We start from the raw sequence: 11,094 nt of genomic DNA, 5'->3' as shown, positions 1-11,094 counted from the left end.
GTATGTTTACCACTGTGTTACATCACCTTTCCTTCCAACAACACTCAATAAGTGTTTGGGAACTGAGGATACTAATTGTTGAAGCTTTGTAGGTGGAATTCTTTCCCATTCTTGCTTGATGTACGACTTCAGTTGTTTAACAGTCCGGGATCTCCGTTGTTGTATTTTGCACTTCATAATGCGCCACACATTTTCAATGGGTGACAGGACTGGACTACAGGCAGGCCTGTCTAGTACCCACACTCTTTTACTTTGAAGCCATGCTGTTGTAACACGTGCAGAATGTGGCTTGGCATTGTCTTGCTGAAATAAGCAGGGACGTCCCTGAAAAAGACGTTGCTTGGATGGCAGCATGTGTTGCTCCAAAACCTGGATGTACCTTTCAGCATAGATGGTGCCATCACAGATGTGTAAGTTGTCCATGCCATGGGTACTAACACACCCCCATCACAGATGCTGGCTTTTGAACTTTGCGCTGGTAACAATCTGGATGGTCTTTTTCCTCTTTTGTCCGGAGGACACAACGTCCATGGTTTCCAAAAACAATTTGAAATGTGGACTCATCAGACCACAGCACACTTTTCCACTTTGCGTCTGTCCATTTCAAATGAGCTCGGGCCAAGAGAAGACGGCAGTGTTTCTGGATGTTGTTGATGTATGGCTTTTGCTTTGCATGGTAGAGTTTTAACTTGCACTTGTAGATCTAGAGACGAACTGTGTTAACTGAAAATTGTTTTCTGAAGTCTTCCTGAACCCACGCGGTAAGATCTTTTACACAATGATGTCGTTTTTAATGCAGTGCCGCGTGAGGGATTGAAGGTCACGGGTATTCAGTGTTGGTTTTCGGTCTTGCCGCTTACATGTAGAAGGTCTCCAGATTCTCTGAATCTTCTGATTAGATTATGGACTGTAGATGATGGAATCCCTAAATTCCTTGCAATTGAACATTGAGAAACATTGTTCTTAAACTGTTGAACTATTTTTTTTTTCATGCAGTTGTTCAGAAAGTGGTGATCCTCGCCCCATCTTTGCTTGTGAATGGCTGAGCCTAAGTACGGATCGAGTATCAGTGAGTGTCAGCCAATCTGCAACAACATTGCCAAAAGAGGCAATATTTTTGCAGATTGGCTGGAGTCTGTGCCTGCAGCCGTGGGATATGATGCAGGGTACATCCTGGACAGGGTAAATGGGAAGTCGTCGTTTTTAAATCTTTGGCATGTTGCTTTCTGAGTACATGGCTCAGAGAAATAGCATGCATGTGTATGCACTGTCAGCAAGTGGCAGAAATCTAAAATTCATGTCACAAAACTGTCTTTACTGAATTATTATTATTATTATTATTCCATTTGCAGAGGATACAAGGTCAGCAACAAGCAGATAAAAGATAGGACCATGCTTTCATTGTGCATTAAGCATTTACTGTCAGTCACTGAAGTATCAGTTTCTGCTTCATCCTCATTTTTGTGTGAAGCCAAATTTTCAACTACAGATGTTAGGAATTCATTCAAAGGTGAAATGAAGAAAACCAGCCTAGCTCTCTTGGCAAAGTTTAATTTCCACTCAGATGATTTGCACTTCAGTTTTGAAGTTCCTTGCGAAAACAAGCAGGATATCATGGATCACTTTGGCTCTCCAAATAACAAGAAACTCCTGGCCCATGAGGAAGATTGTTGTTTTCCCATATGACTTTGATAATTACATGTGTACACATCAGAAATGGTAAAACTGTTTTTCTGGATTGTTTATTTAGTAAAATAAATGTTTTCATCTTGGCAAAAGTAAAGACCCTGGGTTTGAGCAACCTCCAGTCCTCACACTGACACCAGCATCTGGGAATAAACGGGTTGAGAACATATCATACACCTGTGTATTGCTTCTTTTAGTTCTTTAACCATGAGTTCAGGTTTTGATTTCAGTTTGGTCCAAAAGATCAGTTCTGATCTGACCAAAGAGGTGATATTGTTGCAGGGCAAATTGCCCCATACTGTGGTTCACTTGGAATGAGAAAACTTTGTTGTTGTGGTTGATGATGATGATTTGGTCTTCCAGAGCAGTTACAGTTTGTTTCAGCAAAGTGGGCCACCACTCACCTCATTGCTTTCTCTCGAAGTGGAACTGCCCTATCTCACTGGATTTTTATTTATTTATTTAGCAATGTTTTCTTCCAAACTGAACCCGCAAAGCATGAGAGAAGTTTAAGAACCCACTAAATACATTTATAGTGAAAGGGTAAAAGGCATTACTTTGGCTAACATTAGTAGGCTGACGGGGTTAGGCTAAAAGTTGTATATAGTTTTCCTAAAAACAGAATTATTATCGCCACATGATGTGTAATAAAGCATGATAAAGGAGAGAAGCTCAAAACGAGAGTCAGCCACTGCTTGGTTAGATCTTGGAGCACGTCCACTGATTATGTATAGAAAAAAACACACACTGAACACAAACCAAACCCCAATTGCTGGAACAGTTAAATGAACCAAATGCAGAAATGGTAAATGGTAAATGGACTGCATTTATATAGCGCTTTTCCGTCTGAATCAGACGCTCAAAGTGCTTTACAATTATGCCTCACATTCACCCCGATGTCAGGGTGCTGCCATACAAGGCGCTCACTACACATTGGGAGCAATAGGGGATTAAAGGCCTTGCCCAAGGGCCCTTAGTGATTTTCCAGTCTGGTGGGGATTTGAACCCATGATCTTCTGGACTCAAGCCCAACACCTTAGCCACTAGACCATCACCTCCCCTAAATGGAAATGGCAGAACGTTTAGTTCTATGCATGGCCACTTGAGGGTGGCTCCAAAAAGGGAGTGACTCCCCATAGTCCCCCCTATTAAACTGTCAGTTTTGGTCTCTATAGGTAGTTTGTCCCTTCGTGCCAACTGTCTGATAGAATTTTGTTTAAATAACTCATCAGTTTAAGATGTTTTAAAACAAAGTTATGAAAAAGGCATTGGCATTGTTTGAGCTTGAAAACTGCTCTTCAGAAAACCTGTGGGTGACGTCACAGAGGGTTTGTCCAGTATATATATATATATATATATATATATATATATACACACACAGTCTATGGGATAAACACACAGAACTATTCCACAGTTTGGGACACTCAGCTAAATGTGTGCAGAATAAACTGTAGTTGCATGTAGTAAATGCTGACATGAGTGCAAATGAATTGTTTGACTACATCTTGGACATTCATCAGTCAGAGATTAAATGTGTTGTCTTACATTTTCCGAATAATGTAGAATGTGCCATTGCGACATTCTTCTACTTATTTTTGGCATATCCTGTTGATCATGAAAAAAGTTCATTGACCTTCTTTTTGTGGATGATGTTGTGGTCTTTGTGGAATCATTGGATACCATGATTGGAGCATTTGAGAGGCTGAGTAAGGAATCGGAGTGCCCCAGTTTGTGATTGTCCTAGATCAAGACTTAGATCAAGCCGTTCAATTACTTCATGGTCTCTATGTGATGAAAGTGTTGAACTTGTAGAGACATTTGCTTATCTTAGGTGTGACATACATGTGTCTGGGTCCTTGGCCTTTGAAATCAAGAGATGTCTGGGAAGAGCTTATTGTGTCATAAGGTGTCTGGACAGAGTTGTCTTGTGAAGTATATTTTTGCAGGAGAATGAAAGTCCAAGTCTTAAGGGTCTCGGTGCTTCCTGTCTTACTGTATGTGAGACTTGGACACTAACCACTGACCAAGTCTTTGGTACAAGTATGTCTTTGGGACCAGGTCTCTTTGGAAGATCCGTGGGTACCGCTGAAATAGGTTTGTATCAAACGAGTGGTCAGGCTTCGGTACATGCTCCTAGATTTGCTCATTTTTGAGCAGTTTCGCTTGTTCAGTGTTTTCCTCAGAGAAGCTTCAATGTTCAGCTTCAACCTGATAATAAATATCTAATCTACTTGTTAAACTGTACTCTGTCTTTACAGCCTAATTCAGTCAAACTGGTCTACCCCTCCCACACCTGATTAGACGCAGCGCTCCATAAATGTTAATCTCAGTCCAAAAATGAATGTTGATAGATGATTTTATGAAGTGACCTATCAGTATGACAAAGAAACAAATCTTTAAAATATTGACTATTTTTCAGTGTTGAATCTGAGGTGAGCACGCCCAGCAAGCTGACTCCAGATCAGTCACTGTGATAACCAGCTGTTCAACAGACGACCTAAACAAGTTTCTTTGCTGCAGCTGCTGATAATAAAAATGCCAGCAGAAAGTGACGATAAAACAGCTCAGCTCTCCACTGGCTGAACGTGTCGACGACTAAGTTTCGTTTCCTCAACAACCTCAAACTGTCCCTTCATGGGTCAACAGCCAGCATTGTTTAAGCTACCTGATTATTTTTTTCCTCTCACATAAGTGGAAAGAGGAATCTTTGGCGTGTTTCTTGCGGAGTACATAGCTCAGAGAAAGAGTGTGCATGTGTGTGCACTGTCAGCAAACAGCAGAAATCTAAAATTCACATCATGAGACCGTCTTCACTGACATATTTTCCATCCGTAGATCAGCAGCAAGCAGATACCAGATTTTTTTTTTCCTGTTTCATTTTCTGTCATGTCAAATCGAGAGAACACTGGAGTTTGAAAATGTCTGATTTCTTTCAACTTTATTTACATTTCTGCTTTCTGCTCTCATTGTGCATTCAGCATTTGCCGTCAGTCACTGAAGTATTGATTTCTGCTTCATCCTTATTTTTGTGTGAAGCAAAAATTTACAGCAACAGATGTCAGGAATTAATTCACAGGTGAAATGAAGACCAGCTCGGACCTGCTCTCTTGAACAGGTTTATTTTCCACTCAGATGATTTCAATTTCAATTTATCAATTATTGTGCTTCACACAAGTAAGGTCTAACCTTACAAACCCCCAGAGCAACATCGGTAAGGAAAAACTCCCTCTGAGGAAGAAACCTCAAGCAGACCTGACTCAAAGGGGTGACCCTCTGCTTGGGCCATGCTATAGACAAAAACTGCAAAACAATTCACAAAACAAATATACAGGAAAAGCTGTTGGTGCACAGGACAGGAGGGTCTCCAGCACAAATACAACTCCCATCTCTGGATGGAGCTGCACCTTAAACAGAGAGAAAAAAAAAACATAATCAGGCATCAAAAAGATAAGAAATACTGTATAATTTACCAGCATTAATCAACAAGAAAAACAGAACAAATACTAAGCTGATTGCCGGCCACTAGCCCTAAGCTTCACTAAAAGACCTAGAATTTTGGTAAAGTTGAGACCACAGCACGCTCCGTTTCCTAATAAAATGAATTAAAAGAGTAAAAAGCGTAAAACAAACTATACCAGTATGCTAGCCATACAAAAGAGGAAAATAAGTGCATCTTAAGTCTGGACTTGAAAGTCTCCACAGAATCTGACTGTTTTATTGAAGCAGGGAGATCATTCCATAGAACAGGGGCACGATAAGAGAAAGCTCTATGATCTGCAGACTTCTTATTCACCCTAGGGACACAAAGTAGTCCTACACCCTGAGAACGCAAATCCCGGGCAGTACGTAAGGTTTAATTAGGTCAGCTTGGTAGGGAGGTGGCAGTCCATGAACAATTTTATAGACTAGTAGCAGAACCTTAAAATCTGATCTCACTGGGACAGGAAGCCAGTGAAGAGATGCCAGAATGGGTGTAATGTGGTCAAATGTTCTGCTTTGTGTCAAAAGTCTGGCTGCAGCATTTTGAACCAATTGGAGAGCCCTAATGCCCTAATGAAGAAGATTGTTGTTTTCCGTACAACTTTGATAATTAGATATGTGCAAGTCAGAACTGGTTGCACATTTCTATCCGATACAGACACGTAAAATGATTTATAATCATGTAGTTAAAGGAGGGAGAAATGGAGGCCCATGATTGGGAAACACTGATCTCAAGGTTAAAATGGCAGACATCCAATGGGTTGAGATGAACAATATTATCACCTTTATTTTATTTTTTGCTGTTCACAGTGTGAGTTTTAGAGAAACTGATCAAAATAAATCTTGCATGAAACAAAATTCTTCAGAATTCACATAAAGATCTTGATTCATGTTCACATTGAATGTGGTTTTGCTCTTGGACTGAGCTCTTCCCGTTACTGAATCTGAGGAAGCTTCTTAGATGAAGATCTGATGATGACAACAAGCTCAAAGAAGCTGGGAGTTGTGCTTTGAAGGTCAGAATTCCAATTTGTGGAGGTTAGGGTGGAAAAGTAGACGGAGAGTATGAAATAAAACTTTATGGTTAAAAAATAACCCACTTGCATGCACAAATTCAGACACACACCTCGCAATATGGTTCCGTAAATTGCATGCAATCCGTGAATCCTTGCTTGCTACCCTTCAAAATGTAATCCCAGAGCAGTTGGAGGTCTGTGTGTTGATGACAAGTTTGGGGCTCAATAACATTCACTCCTCTTAATGTGATTTCTCCCGTCCTGCCGCTGCTGGCCAGACTCCCCACTGACACACTGATAGAGCCTGTGTGTGCAGCTCTTCACTGTACCTGTGAAAGACTAAGCAACAACACATGATAGTTGTCATCATCATCTTCTCATTATCATCGTATTCGCCCTGTAGCATGAGCAGTGGGTCTCACTGTCGGAATGAAGGCTAGAAATCTACACATGGACAGATGTCTCTCCATCCTGCTGTATTTGATTTGTGCACAGACACGGGTGATGTCATGAGAAAACTCACATCAAAGGGTGTGGCATTAATATGCATTTACAATTTATGATCAAATTCTTATTTTATTTCATGATACAGCAATATAAACTGAAACACATGGCTTCATTCCTTTAAAATATAAATGCATATTCTGTATGCCGTTTCAATATATAGTTCATTTAAGTGATTCCCCCCAAATAACACTGTTGTGCCATTACTCAGAATGTAATATTTTAGAAATTTCACAGTATAGTATGGATGGTGATTTTTGATCACAAGTCACAGGACTGTGTATATTGTGTCTGAGGAACTTAAGAAGAGGTTGGCACAACAGGCGTGTGTCTCTCTCGCTCTGTGTTGGGGGGGGGGGGGTTCTCTGTTCTTAGTAGGATTGCTCAAAAACTGCTGAAATGAGTTTCAGCAGTGTGAGGGGCACAAGCCAAGGAATTGTCCATTAAACAAATGGATTTAACATACATACCCAAAATTAGGGATGTCCCGATCAGGTTTTTTTGGCCCTGATCCCATTCCGAGTCATCTGATTTTGAGTATCTGCCGATACCGAGTCCCGATCAGATACTTTAAAGAACTGAATGAACAATGAACAAATGCTAAATATATAATATTTTCATTTTAATCACCTTATTTTATTATTTATCACTTAAGCAGTGCACTTCTCCTTGAGGTAGCTTGAACAATCAAGTAATAATCTACCAGACTTAGAAAATGTACAAATTTCCATGTTATTTTATTTGTCTAAAAATAAATGTCCAAGGTTCCTTATGTTAAACAAGAAATGATCTAATCTGAAATAACAGGTGGTTTTAATTTACAGATGAAAGGTTTCTAAAGAACCATTTATTGATTTAGCTATTTTAATTACCAGTGTTCTAAACTTTTTTTAAACAGTAATCACAAATTTTGAGGTAACAGACAACAACAACAAAAAACATTTCCAAGGAGTTTTTGTTGTGTGTTGGGGGGGTGTGGCTGGATGTTTTGGTGTTCTTTTCTTTTCTTTGCTCTCCAGGTGGCATGAGGGCTGATTTGTCTGTGAAGAAGGTGCTGGCTGAAGAGTCTTCACCCTCATCAACATCATGGAAAGCACCTGTGATTGGTGCTCACGTGCAACCTGGACGACTTGCAGCTGAAGCAGATAATTGGATGGCGTTCTGCATTTAAGTCATGTGTGATTTGAGCAGAACTGCCGGGAACTCGACCTTGTGACGTTCGTTTGTGAGACGCTGAGGACCGCGCCTGGGTTTTGACACATCGAGCCCGTGAAGCAGGGAGGGGTGAGGACACATGCTGTCAGCACACACTAAAGGTAATTAAGTGTTTAAGTAATTGTTGATAGTAACTTGGTGTTTTGTTACACAGTATACTGGAATTGTGAAGAGAATTGTGCAGTTTGCTTCTCACTGCTGTGGCGTGAAGGATAAGTGATCCTCCACTTGTGAGAAGCTGCTCATTTGCATAAAGTAAAAAAAGGACACTGACCTGAGTGTGTTGCTGATAGCGTGTGTTTGTTGGAAGATATAGTTGTATCTGTTGACTTACCTCACCTTCTCTTTGCTTCACAGAGAATCAGTTTGTCGTGTCCACCTGGGGGGTGTTTGGCGGTGGTAGGAAGTCCAGGAGCGCCGGCTTTAATCCTTGCGGGCGCTGGAGAGCGAGCCACGAATCACTCCACCAGAGGGACGTTGTTTTTATGTTTTTACACTTTTAAGCACAGGTGAATAATAAATAGTTTCTGTTTGGAACCGCTTTCTGGTTAGTTTTAGCGCTGGGTCCTGTCTGACGCAGGTCCGCTCCTCAACCCGCGTCGACACATAACAGTAGTTCCCGGCCATTCCATAATGGACCCAGCGGCAGAGGCGGTTCCTTTTGCCGAAAAGATTCAAGAACACTTGGAGAAAATATGGGAGCAATTACAGCATCTCGCAAATCAAATTAAACAAACAGACGCCCGTGTTACGGAGCTTGCAGCTCAAGCCGTTCCGCTTCCTGCAGCATTACGGGGCGTGTTTGTAGACGGGTTAAATGAGTCATTAAAAGACGAGCTGGCGGTCCGTGATGAGCCAAACGATTTAGATGAGCTAATATCGTTGGTGATTCGTCTAGATGATCGGATGAAGGAGCGTGGACGCGAGAGAGGACGCCCATCAGAGCGGGTTTTTTTGTCTCGGGGCTTTCCCCGACACAAAGCTGGGCCGCCTCTTCTTCGCCCCACTGAGGCTCCTCCGACGGGACCTCCGGCTCCTCCTATTGACGAGCCCATGCAGCTCGGACGAGTCGAGATTCCTGTATTGCCCCGACACGTAAGCGTCAAGAGAATTAACGGTGACGTAACTCCAAGTGTTCTGGGACAGGCAAAAGAACCCACATAAAAAAAAATAAATAAATTTTAGCACAAGTAAATGTTTTGTTTTCTTTAATCAGGGGTTATACTTGTTTGAGGAGGTAGGGGCGTATCTGGTGGAGTGATAGGCGGTTAGAAGCCCGCCTGGGCTCACTTACTTGTCAATTTTGTATGTGTTTTTAGGTATTTTCTGTTTGGGTTGTTGGGTCGTTTTATTTTGTTGTTTTTATTTCTCTACATTCCTAACCCCAACCTCACTTGCCCTTAGACCGTTTGTCTTGTGGGTTGTGGGGTGGTGCAGGTTGGTCACGCTGAGCATTCTCAGAAGACCTCTGCACCTAGGGGGGGGGGGGGGGTGTTAGAGGCGTTCTTTTTAGTTTGGTTAGGGCCCGGTTCCACTCCAGCCTCGGTGAGCCTTTGTACCGATTGTCATGGGTGTTGCTGGGGTGTGGTGCAGCGGAGACATGCCTCAGTCGGAGGGGTGGGCCGATCTGTTGCTGTTTGCCATTTCGGTAGTTCCACCCCTCCCGAGTGGCTGGGGTATGGTCGAGTTGGGGCACCGGACGTATTTCCGGTTCTCCGCTGCGCCTTGGGGTTGGAGCTGGGTTAGTTTTTACCTGTTCCCTTCTCCGGCTTAATATTTTGAGCCGTTCGCCAAAATAGAGCCGCCAAAGGGCTCTGGGAGGGACCTGGGGTCTTTCGGGGTGCCGGGGAGGGTAACAGGGTTTATGGTCGTTTTATATCCCCCCGGGGTTGTTTTTGGTTGTCCTCCGGGGGTTGGTTTTTGGTTTTATTTTGTTTCCTTCCGGGTTCCACCTCCAGGGTTGATGGGACGGTCCTCTGGGGGGGAATTGGCTTGGGACCGACCGGCCAGGTGTGACCGGATCTGGGGTTCCGGGGTTGTGGGGAGGGTACCTCCTGGGGTTGATGATACGGTCCCCTGGGGGGGGCACCGTTTTACTCCATGTATACCTGGGGACCTTTGTGGGATTACGGTTTTGGCTGTTCCTCCTGGAACTGGCAATGAAGGCCTTCTGAGGGGGGGTTGGGCTCTGCAGGTCATTCTGGGGGGGTTGTTTGTTATTTTTCTTTTATGCATTTACGTTTGTACTGTGTTTGTGGGACTGTGTTGGGTTTTTGCGTTTGGGAGTTTTTCTTTTCCTCCCGGGGTTTGATGGGACGGTCCCCTGGGGAGGTTTTGGGTGGGTGTTGTGTTTTTTTGTGTGAGTGGACTTGTTCTGGGGAATGTTTTGGGGCTTTTGTTGATTCCAGCCAGCCTTCCAGCTGCGGTGCCTGTCTTGCCGTCTGCTTCCTGACGTGGACCCCGGAGGGAGGTGCTGTTCTCGGGCCTGGTCTGTTCGGTCGCCGGGAGGCTTCCCGTTGATGGGGGGGTACTGTTGTGTGTTGGGGGGGCGTGGCTGGATGTTTTGGTGTTCTTTTCTTTTCTTTGCTCTCCAGGTGGCATGAGGGCTGATTTGTCTGTGAAGAAGGTGCTAGCTGAAGAGTCTTCACCCTCATCAACATCATGGAAAGCACCTGTGATTGGTGCTCACGTGCAACCTGGACGACTTGCAGCTGAAGCAGATAATTGGATGGCGTTCTGCATTTAAGTCATGTGTGATTTGAGCAGAACTGCCGGGAACTCGACCTTGTGACGTTCGTTTGTGAGACGCTGAGGACCGCGCCTGGGTTTTGACACATCGAGCCCGTGAAGCAGGGAGGGGTGAGGACGCATGCTGTCAGCACACACTAAAGGTAATTAAGTGTTTAAGTAATTGTTGATAGTAACTTGGTGTTTTGTTACACAGTATACTGGAATTGTGAAGAGAATTGTGCAGTTTGCTTCTCACTGCTGTGGCATGAAGGATAAGTGATCCTCCACTTGTTGTGAGAAGCTGCTCATTTGCATAAAGTAAAAAAAGGACACTGACCTGAGTGTGTTGCTGATAGCGTGTGTTTATTGGAAGATATAGTTGTATCTGTTGACTTACCGCACCTTCTCTTTGCTTCACAGAGAATCAGTTTGTCGTGTCCACCTAGGGGGTGTTTGGCGGTGG

This window comes from Thalassophryne amazonica, chromosome 5, assembly GCF_902500255.1.
Source record: "Thalassophryne amazonica chromosome 5, fThaAma1.1, whole genome shotgun sequence".
Taxonomy (NCBI): Eukaryota; Metazoa; Chordata; class Actinopteri; order Batrachoidiformes; family Batrachoididae; genus Thalassophryne; species Thalassophryne amazonica.
The sequence above is the reverse complement of the archived record's forward strand: the minus strand, read 5'-3'. Positions refer to the sequence as shown.